At 37.1% G+C, this 17,976-nt stretch overlaps 1 protein-coding gene across 1 annotated transcript in view; it reads left to right on the top strand.

Annotated features, from left to right (window-relative positions):
• LOC122797720 (CUB and sushi domain-containing protein 3) overlaps positions 1-17,976 on the top strand; it is a 5,249,173-nt gene that overhangs the window by 1,018,036 nt on the left and 4,213,161 nt on the right. The window lies entirely within an intron of this gene.

Genomic DNA, 17,976 nt, shown 5'->3' with positions numbered 1-17,976 from the left:
ACATTTTACGGTTGTTATCAGATATCAAAATTTGAAGCAATTCACACCTTTGCCTGTTAAAAAATTGTAGGAGTTCTTTATGAAGGTGTGAGTCCTTTTCCAGTCCAGTGGGAAATTTCCATGAACGGAGCCCCTTAGGCACCTGCTCTCTTTTAGTACACTCAGTTAAATATTCATTTTCCAGTTGCAATTTTTTATATTTCAGAAGTAGCCCTCTAAAACTGGAAATTTGTTGGTCCAATGTACCTGGGTTAACATGATTATTACTAGAGTTAGAAACTCGATTAAAACCAGTTTCAGTTTTAAGCCATTGCTCAACCGATACATTAAAAGTCACTTCCTGCCTATCAACAGAAACGTTCTGAGCCTGTGTGTTACAGCTAAAACTATTGGTGTTACCACGAACTAAGTCAGCTTCCTGGTTGCTGTGAAAGCCCGTTCTTTGAGCTGGTGTAATAAGCAAATCACTAGTCACAGAGCCCTGTGAATTAGTAATGTCATTCGACCCTAAATAAAGAGGGTTAGATATTAATTTGTCCAATTTTTTAGATAAATCTGAAACTGTTGCAGTTAGAGTGGATACAGATCTAAGTAAAGTCTGCAGTTCTGCATCGCCAGTGTCACGCATCTGCTCGCCTCCATCCATGACAACAAACAAGGAAAACAGGTAGAGTCTTACAAACAATGAAAAATAAAAGGCAGCTGTTGCAAGACAAAAGCGACGCTTGGTAGATGGTAAATCCTTTATAAGCAGAAAACTCCAAATCCAGAAAAAATACAGACAATGTTCATCCAAGATAAAGCAGTGCAAGCAAACACAGCAGTATTAAGCACTTTCGTCTGGTAGATGACTTCCTCAGAATACAAAAATACTACAATAAGCACCTGTTTAAATACATTGCTTACCCTATCACAAATAACTGACATCATTTCCCCCATTAACAAGGCTGCAAATACTTAATACAAGCCAAATATAAAACAATAATACATGTAAAAAGTTTAAAACATCCCTAAACAGTGTATATAACTAAATAAATACAGATTTTAATAGTGGGAGAGATCTGGGACCTCGTGGGGGACCCTTGAATGAGTATTTGGAGTTTGTAGAACTCAAATGGCAAATTAGGCTTGATGCCTATCATGCTCCTGGGTTAAATGATAGAATTTCTTTATCTTCTCTATTGAAAGCACTTAATACTGCTGTGTTTGCTTGCACTGCTTTATCTTGGAAGAACATTGTCTGTATTTTTTCTGGATTTGGAGTTTTCTGCTTATAAAGGATTTACCATCTACCAAGCGTCACTTTTGTCTTGCAACAGCTGCCTTTTATTTTTCATTGTTTGTAAGACTCTACCTGTTTTCCTTGATTATTATATTACAGTATTAATATATAATATACATTACAGATTGTACATAGATGTTTTAATATATATTAACAATATCATATACAGTTGTCACATTAATGCACTCATTCTGGAATGTTTTATTTTATATTATATCAAGTCCTTGATGAAATAGTAAATGCAGTGTTTATGAATTTGTATCAGGGATTTTAAACATCCAACATATTATATATTATTTATTAATTATTTATTGCATTTATTAGATAATTGATTTTAGGTTATAGGAATTTATTGAATGTTACATAATTTGGATGTATAAATATAAATACAATGCATTATATTAAGTATATTATGAATGATATTCGAGCAAGAGTGGGGGTGACATTACCCTTTAAATAATTTGAATTTTAATTGGCGCCAAAAAAAGCATATAATACCCTATAATGAACTAAATCAGTTAGTTCTGAAGAAGCCCAGATACACTGGGTGAAAGCGCTTAACTTCACTTGATTATTATGTTTTCTGTCAGTTTGTTTGTTTTTTTCAAGCAGTTTTTAATGTTTTTACACTTAATAAAGTCGAACAGTTTTTAGAAGTTACTCCGTCTATGTTATCCGTCTTGTAATCCATTTTGAGTGGCAGCACTTATTGGTGTACTCGCAGTATATATTTTTTTCAATGCAAATTTGCAAAATGAGCAGACATTCCATTTAGGGTATTAGTTTCAGGAGTGTTGATTTTTTAAATCTAAAAACAAGTTGAAACTCACTTCAAGTGATAGCTCAGTAAGAAAAAAATTTTTTTTCCCTGCCACTTTAATTTGTTCATTTTCTCTGGTGTACATAAGTTTAAACTTACAATTAATAGGTATATAGTAGAATTTCATAATCTGAACATTACTTATATCTGAAAAGTGAAAAGTTTAAAAACGTCCAGAAAATTTGAAAATGTATGAAGTTAGCCAGGATGACCACAGACTGTATGTGAAAGGGTGCTGAGATGTTTCTGTCTTCTGAAGGCCCATGAGATGCAGTTCCAGGTCATGTGTCTAGTAAGGTGCACTGGGAAGGGTTGATATCAGCATTCAAAAGAACAGTAGCGAAACTAAGCATGCAATTTGATAGCTGTATTGTTGAAACAAGCAAGGGATAATATCATGATGTTTTTAATTTGCACGCTCTCATCCCTGACAAGCTACAGAAAGAAAATAAAGACCTAAATGAGGAGTATGCATCAATTGTCACAGTTGTAGGTGCTTATATTAAATATTTAGCTTGATGGAATAAAATTTACATGTTACTGCTGGTTTACAAAGGAAGAAAGGAGATCGAGTAGCTGACTTTATGAGCAAGAAGTGGCCGCAGTCAGATAAAACATTGGAAGCTCTATATTTCTTATCATTTTAGCCCAAGAAATCTGGGCAAAGTTAAAAATAATAAGTAACATAGGGCCGAAAATAGGGACAGATTTTAAATGTTGCTCATCAACTGAGAATATTGATGAAATAACAAGGTTTGCATGTGTATGTATTTTCTGAATGATATGGACCCTGGAACTCAAGATTCCTGTCATTATTTAATGTCTTCCATCCTCAATGATTTGTCATAAAACCACAAATTTTATAAGGAATGGAACAAAGATATCGGGCGGAAATATGGGCATTCTCAGAAAATCTGGACAGGAGGAATTGTTGACCTGCATAGACACATTGACTTTTTGCTCCAAGTCTTGAAGTAAGTGTGAAACAATTTAGACATATATATAAGTTGACTTTGAAACTTTCAAGTTTAAAGAGCATTACTTTGGAGATCAGGTAAACAATATAAAGTTAGAGATAAGCATCTCTTATTGTACAGTGACAATGTATTACTATTCAAGGACAGAGAGTATTGTTTTTACTTCTCTGAAGGAACATATATTAAGTAACTTAAAATCTCATATCTTTTAGTTAGCTCTGTTCAACACTTCTTTTCCTAACGAATAGTATGCGAAACGATCTACAGCAGTATGACATCACTGCTGAGGAAATAGGATAGTGTGGACACTGAATCAAGTGAGGCAGCAACAGTTGATTCGATATCCTGACCCAGTGTTAAAATGAGAAAAAATGGTGACAATGATGAAGATAATGCTAAATTGTTTTAGAAACTTACCTAAACTTACTAATGGAGCCATGGCAGTTTTATTAAATGTTAGTCCCTTTCTAGTTCTTATAGGTTGATGAAATTAAGTATCTGAGTATATGGCTGAGTTATAGCTTAGAGGACTCAAAATATAATTTTATGATAGGTTAAGAAAGAAATAAAACAGCATCTAAGGTAGGAGATGATTCCGTTGGAAATTGTCATTTTTTCTTTTTTGCGATAAAATTCATAGGTCTATAGATAAGTGCAAGGTTAGCTGCCATTGCAGGCCATTTTAGCCTAGCAAATTTCCCTTTCTGCCATCAAAATAACCTATACCATTTGGTTAGAGAGTGGTCTTACCCATCCTATGGTTGGTAATTATATAATACCCCTAATGGGAATAACCGGAATCATAACATAGATAATTTGAGGAGACCCATTCATGGGATAAAGCATTTTGGAGCTGTCTCTGTCTATTAGAGGTGCACAGGGTAGACCAGGAGTACATTTTCTGTTTCCTGTCCACAAATCTAAGTTGCGCTTCAATATTGACATTTATGAACTTTATTTTTTGTGGATGGGAAGTCTGTTCTAGAGCAGTGGTTGACACTGCTGTTCTGTTGATGTTGTAGAAGAGGTTTAAGTCTTTATAGTGAGTATTTCTGATGGCATTTGAATTGCTGATGTGCAATAAGTCCATCATTCATGGGTCAGAGGATGCCTTGTATGCTAGACACAGGTTACTTCTTAGCAGTCTGTAGGTACCGAGTATAGTTGTAGGGCTTTGAGTCTGTCCATGTAGGGCACGTTGTTTAGGCCTCATAACCTTTTAGTAAGGTATCCCTGTGGACATTCCAGCTGTTGCATGTCTCTGGACAGATACATGCCAAAAGGAGCATTATATGCAATGATTTGTCTAATGAGGGCTAATTAAAGGAGGACAGTGACACAATCCCTTGATTTATTAAGCTGCGCAGTATAGAAGGAATTTCTTACAATGATCATCAAAAGTTAGGTGATTGCCCACATAAGTTCCCAAAAAAATCCCAAGCAACAGGGTCAACTCTTAGGGGTATATTGTCACTGTGGTAGTTCCCTGGGTAGATGACTTCTCAATGGATACAGTAATACATTTTTGGCATTTAGTTTCAGTCCATGATTTTGGTACGAGTTATTTATTTGGGACAAGCCTTCAAGTCATTTGGGGATTCATTGACTGCTCCTAGCTTGCAGACATTTATAAAGTTAGTCATCCAGAGCCCTTTCAATTATATGCACTTCAAGATTCACAGCTGAAATTGGAGCTAATTTTCTGAAAGCAGTATACTGTGATGCAACATTATGTTAAAGATGGAAGTAAGGCCCTGTTGTCATGGAGTAATATAATACTCCTTAATCAGGATGATGAAGCTATATGGAAAATGTTGCTAGGTTTAACTACTGGAGATGTGAGTTAATCTGAAATGTTTTTGTTTTGAATTCATTATGCTGGTAGACTTGACATCACTTTCTTAATAAGGTAGTTAATCTACACTTCTCTGTGTCGATCGAACCAGATGAAGATACAGAACACCAACCTATGTTCCCTCATTTTGAACTCGCTGATCATTATTTTCTATAACAAATCACTGCCAGTGCGGTTTCTGTGTGTGTATGGCTAGCGATTATTTTATTGTTAGAATTTTTCCATTTTTCATGTTTGTGAAACCATGGAGTTGGCATCTATGAGTCTATAGGGTGTGGTGGACTTGACCCTCATAGCAGTGCAAATCGAAACTTCTTATTTGAAATGTTTATGTGAAGGATTAGAATTGAATACCTGCTTAGTGCTAATACTGCCTATTGATGATAGTAATATGGGCTTGCTAGATGTAGGTTTAACTGGAGAAATAAAGTAGTTTTGGAAATAGTTAAAAGATGGCTGAATATAGGGTACTTGGCTACAGGCTCAACAATGGCTTAAACTACCAAATTAAGAAATGAGTATTAAGGATTGATTGGGACAGTAACCCAAATTAAGGTAACAGTTATTGAATGTTATATCCACTTCATTGATAGTTTTAATAATAGAAGCAAGGGGTGAAATCATGTAGTGGAGGGATTAGTTAGTAAGGCATGTAGAAATTTAAAGGCTTTTGCTAAAGAAGCAATATATAAACTTAATATTGTATTTTATGAAATGTACTATTAGAGAACTAGTTAAATGGAGACTTTTTTAAGTGGATTTGTTACTTAATGTCATATTCCATCACAGTCTTCAGGAAAGAAATAAGACTTACATTAGTGCTATATGATAAGACTTAGATTAGTGCTATATGACAAATATATAAATAGTTCTAAACACAAATGAGCAATGTTTTTATTGATGTTAGTAGCTATAATCCTGTAACAAGGAAGTGTAAATTAAGTATATTTTCTAGCGTGAATAATATGAAAAAAAATTATAGGAGATCTGACTTCAAGGGAAAATCATATTGCTAAAAGAACTTCATTGTAAAAAATATGTTGCAATGTGGATGTTATGGTGAGTGTACAGGATGAAGCTGATGGCTGAAGATATTAGAGCTTTATTATAGTACATTTAAGAGTTATACTTTGGTATATGTTTACTTCTAGAAATATAGGTTCATAAGTTCATAGAATATTGCTAGGCTATTGACCCGAGGGTCTTTAGAATGCTAGCAGTTAAATCCCAATGTAATACTAGATTAGAGATATCATCTATGCCCAAGATTTTTCTAGCAAGGGCTGCCCATGTCCAGGAGAGAAGCAGGGGTAATTGCTGTCAGAAATTAATGGTTTCTCATCCAGTTGTCCACGTTGCACTTAAATTGGGTCATAGAGGTGCTCTGCTTGAGATGGATTGGAAGCCTGTTCCAGAGGAGTGTCAACTTCTGAGAGATGTATCTGTCTCTCCAGCAGGTCTTATTTATGTCGCAGGCTAGATTAAAGTCTCTGGAAGAGGTGACTCTAGTCCCATTTGACTTAAGGTTATGCAGCATTTTCATAAGATTTGGATCAGAGATAGCCCTGTAAGCAAGATATAAGTTGCCTCTAAGTAGTCTATATGTGACTGAGTACGACAGCAACTTCAGTCTATCTGTATAGGACATGTGCTGGAGACCCTGAATTTTTTAGTTAGAAATCTCTGAGGTCTCTCATGTTGCTGCAGCTGTCTGGTATGGTACATACCAAAGGGAGTATTATATTCAATAATATGCCTGATGAGGGACAAGTACAGTGGAGTTATAACCTCTTTTGCTCTTGACCAATGCTAATCAGGTTTGTGATGTAGAAAGCCTTCCTCACCACAGTAGACACATGGTGGTCTAAGTTGAGGTCACAGTCAACTTATGTTCCCAGGTCTCTCACTACAAAATTGGTACTTAGGGTATTTTTGTTTACTTGATAATCAGCAGGAACATTGTTTTTACCAAAGGAGATGATGATGCACATTTTAGCTTTTAGTTTAAGACCATGGCTTTGTCACCAGTCATTGGTCTGTATAAGCCCCTTTTTGTAGAAAGCTGACACTGCTAGAGGATTCAATGATAACAATTAATTTGCAGCCATCCACAAACTTGGTTAGCCACAGGCCCTCCATTGTGGCCTGGACTTGTGAGAAGTATATGCCAAACAAGAGGGCGCCCAGCATTGACTCTTATGGGATCCCACTGGTGACAGGTCTGCTGGTAGAGGTGAAGTCTCCCACTTTGACTGAGTGTTGTTAATCTTTGAGCCAGTTTGCAACCCACTTGACAACATATGAGTTGATATTCAACTGGGTTAGTTTGTCAATAATGCCCAAATGTGGGATTGTGTTGAAGGTCACAGCTTTGCCTTTGTCCATGGCTCTGGTCACATTCTCAAAGAAGTCCACCAGGTTTAAAGGGCATGACCTACCCTTGACAAAACCGAACTGGGACAGATATAGGGTGTGGGGTCACCTACATCTTTATTTATTAGATCCATGATGACTTGTTCCATTCCATTACAGATGAGGCTAGTTAAACTTATGGTTCTGTAGTTGCCCAGGTGTGTTGCCAAGCTGCCCTTGTGGAGGGGAATAACAGTTGCTGTTTTCCATTCAGTGAGAACAAAGTCAGTACTCAGGCTGTGGTTGAATAGGGTGCTTATTGAAGTAGTTAGCTCTTGTTTAAGAACACAGCCCAGGATGCCATCTGGCCCCATGGAGACTGTGTTCTTAGCCTTGGAAACAGCATTGATTACTTGCTCTTGGAGATGCAGGGAGGAGGACATGATGAAGATATGGTTTGCGGTATGCTTGGGGGATAGGGGGGGTGAAATTTTCACCAAACGTGTCTGCTAACAGGTTTTCATTTTCTGCAGGGTCAGTGTGTGTGATGCCATCCATAATTAGTTCAGCACACATCTGAGTCCTACCTTTTAGGTTGCGGATGTAGCTGAAGAAAGCCTTCTGTTTATCCTTGGCTATGGTTGTTAAATTTTTCTCATAGTTGCTCTTTGAAGATTTTACAAGTTGTCTTATTTGCTTGTTTAGGCCAAGGATGGTGCTCTTCCAGTTCTGGGATCTCACTTTTTTACTTTTAGACAGCAACTACTTTCACTTACTGTATAATCTATTAAAGCTAAACAACCACCAGGATGGTTTGTTTTTTCTTGAGAATCTTTCTTTAATTCTCTCCAGCACAGCTGCATCTGTACATTTGTGTAGATGTTTATACAGGGCATCAGTGTAGCCATCAATGCCATCTGTGGAAACTGGAGCTTGGAAGTCAATTATACCATCCCTTAGGAGCCTACCTTAGGAGGGTATAGGTATCATTACTTCAAAAATCACTGATTTGTGGTCAGATTTAACCAGTGCAGGGCCTACATTTGAGACATTGCATTGGTCAGTCATATTGGTGAAGATCAGGTCTAGAATATTAGTGCTCCTTGTGGGGTGTTGTAGTATTTTCTCCAGGGCATTTGAGTTAACAAAGTCCAGGAACTTTTGTGCGAGTGAGCTTGGGCTCATATAATCTTCCCAATTAATGGAGGGGTAGTTGAAATCACCCATGACTAGGGTGTTAGGTTGTACTTTAATTGTCCCAAGGAGGACTAAATAAGCTGTACTGGCTTTTTGGATCATCGAAGGTGACCTGTAACTTATGATGACATGAAGGGGGGGGGGTCTTACCCATGGTAATTTGGACTTGGATTAACTCCATAGAGTTATCTTGTCTAACCAGTCTAGAGGCATAATTATCTTTAATGAAGATATATACTCTACCTCCTTTGGTTCTCACAACTTCAATTTGCAATCTGAAAATGTGGAAGGCATCATAGCTGGGGTACTTACTGCGGCTTTGAACCAGGTTTCAGTGACTGCACAGACATCAATATCTTTCAGGGAGAGGACTGTTTCCAGAGAGTGCAATTTCTGATTTAAACTCCTAGCATTTAACAGCATGACTCTTAGTTTCTTTGTGTTTGATATTCTCAAGTCAGAAATTTTGTTTCTGTGACCTTGCCTAAAAAAGGCATTATGGGGGTGGCAAGTTCCTTAGCCTTAGCATTTAACAGCATGACCCTTAGTTTCTTTGTGTTTGATATTCTCAAGTCAGAAATTTTGTTTCTATGACCTTGCCTAAAAAAGGCATTATGGGGGTGGCAAGTGCCTTAGCCAGCAACCAAGGTGCTGTGCTGGATGAAGTCCATCTCTGTCAAAGCAGTGTGGTCTATGCACCATGTCATCCCAGGCTGACAGGAACTGGATATTTGGCCTGGATTGACTCATTGCTTGAATTATAAAGTCAGTAATACATGTGGACTGCATGCCTTCAACAATGCAGCTGTAAAGTTTTATATGTTTAATTGGTTTATCTATATATGGTCAAGCTCACATTGCTCAACCATATATTTTACCAACTTTTCACCACAAATCCCATAATGCCAAATGGCCGGAATGTCTTAAAAACATCAAAATCGACATTTCCGACCACTCTACACCTTAAACGAGTGCTAACATGGGTCAAAAAGGGGATGGGATTTTGTGATTCGCAACACTTGCAATCACATTTTTGAGATGTTGCTGCACTTCTTTCGGCCATACCCACTCGACCATTTATTTATTTATTTATTTATTTTACATTTGTTGACCGGGTTAGTCTAATTGGATATATGTCCATTTTCAGTAGAGGCCCGGGGAGAAAAGCTCCAAGCATAGGCAGTGACATATCATACATTACATGCAAATAGCAAACAGAAATACAAAGTTAATTTTTTTTTTTTTTTCCCATTCACCGGTCAATCATATGCATGTACACCATTTAATTTACATCTTATTGTTTTTAGACCCATGAAAATGATTAACATGTATACAACATTGCTTAGCCATGTATAAAGTTGGGATAAATATATGAAAATGCCAGGAAGCTTAATGTAAATAACAGAAAAAATATTTATATAGTGTTTATAAACTACTGTAAATATGTGACATTATTAATAAATGCAATAAAGAAGAGTTGGAAAAAGGGTGAGCATGTGTATTTTAGAAAAAGAAAGTGAGAGATTCATCTGACACTATATAATGTAAAGTCAGAAACTGTGTGGAAATCCAGTAGCAAACTCAAACAGAAAAGAAAGATAATATGGAATGAGAAAAAAGAAACAATTCTATTGTTGAATCAGGGCATGCAGTTCCTGTAAAAAGTCAAAGAAATAAAAATATGTCACCAGGCATTCCTTATCAGCTGTCAAAGTCTATGTTTCTCTGTTAACTGGGGACTGAAAACAAGAATCCTTTCCTATGACCAGTTCTGCTACCAGCATTCTAACATGTGAAACAACAAGTCTGATGGGACTAAAAATATTGTTCTAACTAGATAGGACTTACAGTCATTCACAGAATACAAACGAGGATAAAATGCAGCTTGATTTATTTTTTAAATCAATATAATTAAATGAAAATATCAGTATGCTACATTTCTGATATAGTGTGGATTTCAGCAGAAATAAACTTGGGTGTCAATAAATGCATTTTTTTTTTATGGCCTATAGGTTTTCAAGTCAACTCAGGGAATAGCCACAGTTCTCAAAACAGTCAAGATATTTTAAGGAACTGCTAGACTTCTTCCTAGACATAGAACAATCTATTTTCATCATGTTCTGAACGTCACCTAACATTAAATTACTTGATTTTACAGCAGTTTATTAATACAGAAACATTATGGGAGCATGGATTCTTTATATCATTGATTAAATGTCCAGGCACATTTAATAAAAGTAAAGAATACAGTGAAATGAAAAGTGATGTTTGATAGCAATGTCAGAACATTAAATGTATTTGTTGTGCTTCATCTAGAAGAAAACTACATGAATATCATTTTGAATGTTAGGCTTTATAATAATACTTCAATATGTTTTATTAATGAGGAAGAAAATAACATCCATACAGAAAGAAGAATGTGAGAAAGAGAGGGAGACAAAAGGCATTAGGTTTTAAGTAAGTTTTTCAGACTTATGGCATACATATGTGTGAATGTAGAAATCGTATACAGTTTTCTACTGTTTTAAATGACAGCTTTTGTGATAAGTGTTGTACTTATCCAATATATGTTTTAGGAAACAAACCCTGAGACTTGAATACTAATCCTAAATAACATTATTGTTTAAATAAGACAACAATGATACATTGCCACTTTGTTTATTTATTTATTTATTTGTGTGTTTATTTTTTGCAGTCCAATGACTGAATTCATGACTTAATTATCATTATAAAACAAATTAATGCAAACACTTTAAAGTACATTATATGCATTTTAATATGCTTTAGTAAAAATGTATTAAATAATAAAAATAAAATATCACATTGCTGCATCAGTGACACAAATAATTAATTGGCTAAACTTCCAAATGAAAAAATAAATAAATAACTAACTAAATATATATATATATATGTATGTGTGTGTGTGTGTGTGTGTGTGTAGGATTACAATCAAAATGTTGAACATAGGTTTGGCAAACACAGGAATGTCGAATGGCAGATGGCCGATTCTCATGTTGCCGAACATTAAATTATCGATAGTTCATATCAACGAATGCCACTCTGCATTCTTTGATATGAGCTTGATGTAATGAATGGAGATCAGGGTAAAGTGCAGATTGGGACAGTCATTCCCTTCCTCACTGTAGAGCAATCTCGGAGTGGGAATATATAGTTAGCAGGGGTGAGATGTGGGGGGGGGGGGTTGCCCCCTCCAAAAACATGATTTCAAGTGTGAGAGTGAGACTTACCTGAGCTCCTATATGGGCATCATGTTCAATATTTGGCAAAAAAGTTGAATCTGCTGAATTCATTCATCAGATTTCACATTTTCACCTAAATAATATGCAGGGATTTGACCTTGCCGTTCAATGTTCCAAACGGTATTTTTTTTCAATTTTCGAGATTTTGATAGTAATACATATATATATATATATATATATATATATATATATATATATATATATATATCTTCATAGTGTTCCTATTAGATTGTCGAAACTCCATTTACGCGAATACGAAATCATCGACATGTATTGCATGAAATACATAATCGTCAAGCATGCAAAACCACGAAATTTGAAATGTCAAAGTGTTTTGGTTGGCCCGTCTGTGGTATAGCTCCGTAAGGTAAGTGTGTGATAGTTACTGACCTTAGGGTTAGGGTGCGGGTTAAGGTACATAGATAGGTAATGTCTGTAAGATTTAGTGTAGTGTTAGAAGTAGGGTTTTGTTAAATGTATTTATCTGTCTTATTTATTTTGTTTGGGTATATCTCCGTAGTGGAAGTGTGCGGTAGTTACCAACCTTAGGGTTAGGGAGGGGTTAAGGATAGTGCATACATAGTTGTGTATGTGGGGTTTAGTGTAGGGTTAGACATTGAGTTTTGGTGCTTTACTTTATGCATGTATGTGGTTTATTTATTTTGTTTGGGTAGGTAGCATGTAGCGGATGGTGGAGTTGGCCAACTATGAACTTTTGATATTTTAAATTTTGCGGTTTAGCGCGTTTGGTATTTTTGCGGTTCGAGTAATACGTGCCGCTGTTTTGGTATTCGATGTAATAGATTTTCGTTGATTTAATATAGACCCATATATATATATATATATATATATATATATATATATATATATATATATATATATATATATATATATATATGTGTGTGTGTGTGTGTGTATAATCTTCCTAAAATAAACTAAAATATATAAGTTGTTTTTAGTATAATAGTATGGTCTGTTTGCATAGCTGCACCTTGTTCACTAATGTTATTCATGTAATTGTGTTGTGTGTAGACAGCTCATACTGGTGTCTAATTATTTCTATGTAATTGTGCTGTTACTGGTGGATAGAATCACATTAGACAACCTCGACAGAGTGCTGCTCACTATATTTTTATTTGTGACTGCATAACTGTCGTGAGGTTACTTCTAACAGATGTTTTTCTAATTGGCTCAGTATCTGCATATAGTAGTAGTTGGTTCAACACATATATTTTCCTGCATACAGTAGCTATTTGCTCAGTTTGTTTTTTGTAATCTTTAGAATATATCTTTACCATCTCAAAGTGCTTACTCCTCTCTGTACTCTTTTTTTCTAGACCTAACACCACTCTTAAGTATTCAACTGCGGTACCACCTTTACCATTCTTATAAGAAAAGTGCAGTCTGGGTCTGAACTGTCTGCAAACAGCTAAAGTTGACTTTGAGTATGTGTCTACCTGTTTGAGCCAATATTCATTTTCCCCTAGAGAGCACTCTGCTGTGGCTTGTAAGCAGCCCCCCCACCCCACACATACACACACACACTCATCTTCCACTTTCTCTCTTATTCCCGTCTGTTAGCAAATAGTATCCATAACTGATCAATATTGTGTGTTTGTTAATTTAAACTGAGACCACAGTAGCCTACTGATACAAGGTTATCCTGTTTTTCCACCTGAGAAATGGTTAAGAAATAACTTACAGTTTCAGAGCAGTCCTTTGTCAATCCTGTTCTGGTAACCATCCAACCCATCATGTAAACCATCATGGCTTCACCCAAGTAGTCTAGTCACCAACCAGGATAAATAAAAATCCAGCAAGCACACTACCCTGGATTGGATACTAGTCAGTAAGAGCCCCCAGTCATATATAACAGGCTGCTTATCAGATAGTCTCAGTGATCACTCCCCAACATTCCTACTCAAAAAAATACCTATACCAAGCTAAACCTGTCATCTGCCATCAAATACGTAAAGACTAAACTTTAACCCACTCACATTCATCTCATCCCTCAAAGAATGTAATTGGCATCCTCTAAAGTACCTCAGTCTTGATGACACAGTTGAATTTTTTAATACTTCCTTCCTGAGCATCCTTAAATACCATGCCCCCATAAGACTTTCCAGAATCAAAACACAACCCTCCCCATGGCTACAGAAAACCAGTAAGTCAGAAATGAAAAACAGGGATAAAGCCTGGGAGCACTAGCACAAAACCAAAACCCCCTCGACTAGACAGAACTTCATAGAACTACGCAATAGAGTAAAAAAGCTAATAAAACAGGACAAATTCCAATATTACCAGTCTGCCCTAAACTCCTCCCAACACAGCCCCAAACAATTATGGTCCTCCATAAACTCCATCCTCCACCCAGGTAAAGTCAGTACCCCTCCTCCTAACATCCCTCACTCCTCAGAAAATATTGATACCTCATTCAACACACACTTCACACAAACCATACTATCACTAGCTAAACACAACCCCCCCCCCCTCCAACCCACACCTTCAACTAGTAATCTCTCCACTGCCTTCTCTTTTTCTCCTGTACCTACCTCCAACATAAAAAAAACTGTTAACTAAACTTAAACCCACCAAATTAGCAGCAGACAACCTCCCAAGTGAATACCTACAAATCGCAGCTGATGCTCTGGCCTACCCAGTATCCATCTTGATTAACCAATCTCTGTCAGAAAGTTACGTTCCCACACTGTGGAAAGTATCACATATAATTCCACAAAGCCAGACCCTCCACAGAACTAACCAATTACCGCCCCATAGCTATTCTCTCTCCACTCTCCAAAATACTAGAGAGATGCATACACTCTCAGGTCTCAGACTACCTCCTTACTAATAACCTCCTTTCCAATACTCAGCATGGTTTCCGACCAAACCATAGTACCACCACTGCCTTACTCTCCTTTACTAACACTATCCTTCAGCATAAAAACAATGGCTATCTCTCCTCTGCTACTTTCTTTGACCTATCTAAAGCATTTGACATGGTCCCACACAAACAACTTATCTCTGTCCTCAATAACCTATCCTTCTCACAATCAGTCACCAACTGGTTTCAGAGTTACCTGTCTGACCACCAACAATCTGTTGTATGGCAGAATGACATATCTCCCCAACCACCTGTCTCCATAGGGGTTCCCCAAGGATCCATCCTTGGACCCCTACTCTTCTCTGTTTTCACCAATAATCTAGCCTCTGCCACCAAACATGGCACACTCATACAATACGCAGATGACTCAACCATCATCTGATCAGCCCAGTCACTACCCAAACTGCAAAAAGTCACACAGGAATCTTTTTCCTCTATTGAAACTTGGTTATCCGATGCCCAATTAATACTCAACCCAAACAAAACTAAACTACTCATCTTCCAACCCACCAAACATACTCAAAACAACTCTCACTTTAACATCACAGCAAAAGACAACACCACTATATACCCAACTGAACACACCAAATTGCTAGGAGTGGAAATAGACAATAAACTAAAATTTGACATTCACATATCCATGACCATAAAAGAAGTCCACAAAAAACTAGGAGTGTTATACAGAAATAAGCAACTTCTCACCAAAGCAGCAAAGATTTCAATAGCAAATTCCCACGTTATCTCCACCCTACTTTATGCCTCTCCAATATATACCAACCTAAGGCAATGTGATCTAAACAAGCTAGAGGCCTGCTACAACAAAATCACCAAATTCTCCACAGGGGCATCCTACCATAGTCACCACTGTCTCTCACTTGCTGAACTGGGCTGGCTTGAACTCCCTCACCTCCTTCCCTCGCCCACAAACTAGTAAACCATCCACTAAATGTCCCATCCCTCCAGAATCTACTCCAACCGTATTGCACCACCAGACCACTAAGATCCAGCAACAAAAATCACTTGCAGATCACTAAAGCCAATGACTCTGCTAGTGAAGCACTATTCTCTTGCACCATAGCCAAATTATGGAACTCCCTCCCACCAACAATTACCTCCGTACCATCATGCACCCACTTCAAAACTTTACTAAAAGCGCACCTAAAAACATGCTGGCTATGCCCTTGCACCTCCCACTCTAATATCACCCACCCCATCCAACCACTGCCTTTCTTTCCACTCCACTAACTACCTTGATTATACCAAGCTCAGATGCTCATAAGCCTAGGACTTATTATACAGCAGGAACTTCTTATTGTAACATTTGTTAATGTCTGTTATGTACTTCATGGATAAAGATTCTAGTTGTCTACTGATGTACTATGTTTTTCATCTGTAAATATGTTGTACATAATTGCTATATAAATTGTTAATCGCTATGTAATCCAATGTAACTACTGTCTGTTTATTTTAACTGTGGAGCTTTTCTCCCCGGGCCTCAGCTGAAAATGGACCTACGTCCGGTCGGACACTCCCGGTCAACAAATATAAATAAATAAATAAATAAATATAAAAATTTAAAAGTAAAAATGTCATCCTAACAGATTCCAATACATGCACACCCCAACAAAATTAAAAAAAAATATATAGAAAAAAACTCTAAAACAGCAGCAGAGACAATGACTTCTAGCAAATATAAAAGTTTAAGTTAGTAACAACTGCCCCATCATGGTTTATAACTGGTCAGCCACATCCTGCAAAGCAGACCCTTAATGGATAGCAGTAGACATGCATGATAGAGGCCCCTTCTTTCAAAATCTGTATCTAAAAGAAAAGAAAACAGTGCTCAGCAGGTCATGAGAGAAAGAGCACAGGGCCAAGCACCTAACACATATGTATGCATAACCTAGACATCAGTGCGTATAGTCATATTAGTATAGTACTGGCAATATCTTTATTTCATTCTGGATATCTAGCCTAGCCCTACTGTTCTGCTCTGCAATACTAGCTAGTGAACACAAAATATGCACAAGTTGAATTTACTTTCACTTTTGTATGTGACAGTTCCCAGAGAAGAACCACGTACCTACTGCTTTTATCATACCCAGCATACTATATAAATAATAAAAGGGAACAAAACTATGCTTAAACAGACTAGTGGGTCATATATCTCAAGCAGACGCTTCCATGCTCAGATGTCCAGGAATATCTTATTACTCTCAGCTTACACCTAAAGTATAAATTTAATGTCATTATCTTCATTATCTTCATCTAAATCATTTTAGGCAGGAATAGAGATGCCTTAGGCAGTCATCCCCCAATCTCAAAAGGGTATTCTTAGGATTGCATCTTATATCTGGATCCAAAATATATATATATCTGGTTTGACTTGCTGATTATATATGTATTCCAAATTCACATACTGTAACCATCTGAATGCCAAATCAGTGCATCATGCCATAGTAGAGTTATGAGGCGAAGAACACTGCTACACAAACCATGGAAACACGCTAATGACATTTCAGCCAACAAGTACTAGGGAGATGAAATATCCTCTTAAGCTGTGCACTGCCATCATGCAAGAGCTCACAAAGGGGGAACTCAGAAAGGTTAGCTAACCAAGTTTTGTTCGGCCTGACCCCACTTGTTTAAAAATAGAAATCAGGGTCGGCCTTAGGTCAAGTGGTGCCCTAGGCAAAAGAGCTCCACAGCACCCCCACACCACTTGGTGCCCCCATCCTGATCTATTTACGCCATCCAGTTTACTGGAAAAAGCTCCCCTGCTAGAGCGGCACCGTAGGCAGCTGCCTAGTTGGCCTATGCCTAAGGCTGGCTATGATAGAAATTCATAGTATTTGGCACCCCAGATTTTGACCAGTTTAATGTATTTGTCTACTGCTTTCCCCTCTATAAAACTGTTATATCCATAGAGAAACCTGGATGTCACTTTGGAAATGAATTAGGAGATATCATTAAACAAGAAGGGGATCTCTTGCATAGATGTCCTGAAATCTGAGAGCACAACATATTCAGATCTAATCTGAACAGAAGAATAGCATTCTACCACTCTTTGGGCTTACATGGCTAAGATTGGAGTGACTGTAACCTGAACATAATGATTCAGAAACTGGATTGTTCCACAGCCCTTTTTTCCGCAGGCAAGTTTAAGGTATACTGTATTCTGTCATATAAACCTCCTCCTAGTGAACTACATTATAACTGCCTTTATTTGCAAAACTCACTTAAACTGTAACATTATAGGAACATATTATGGGTGGTGGTGCTGTGGTAGCATTGTCGCCTCACAGTAAAGATGCTGTCCGGTTCGATTCTCAGCTAGAGCGTCTTCTGC

The sequence above is a fragment of the Protopterus annectens genome, chromosome 3.part1 (assembly GCF_019279795.1).
Source record: "Protopterus annectens isolate FY-2018-M chromosome 3.part1, PAN1.0, whole genome shotgun sequence".
NCBI classification, from domain to species: domain Eukaryota; kingdom Metazoa; phylum Chordata; order Ceratodontiformes; family Protopteridae; genus Protopterus; species Protopterus annectens.
Note: the sequence above shows the minus strand (reverse complement) of the source record. Positions and strands in the feature narration are given on the sequence as shown.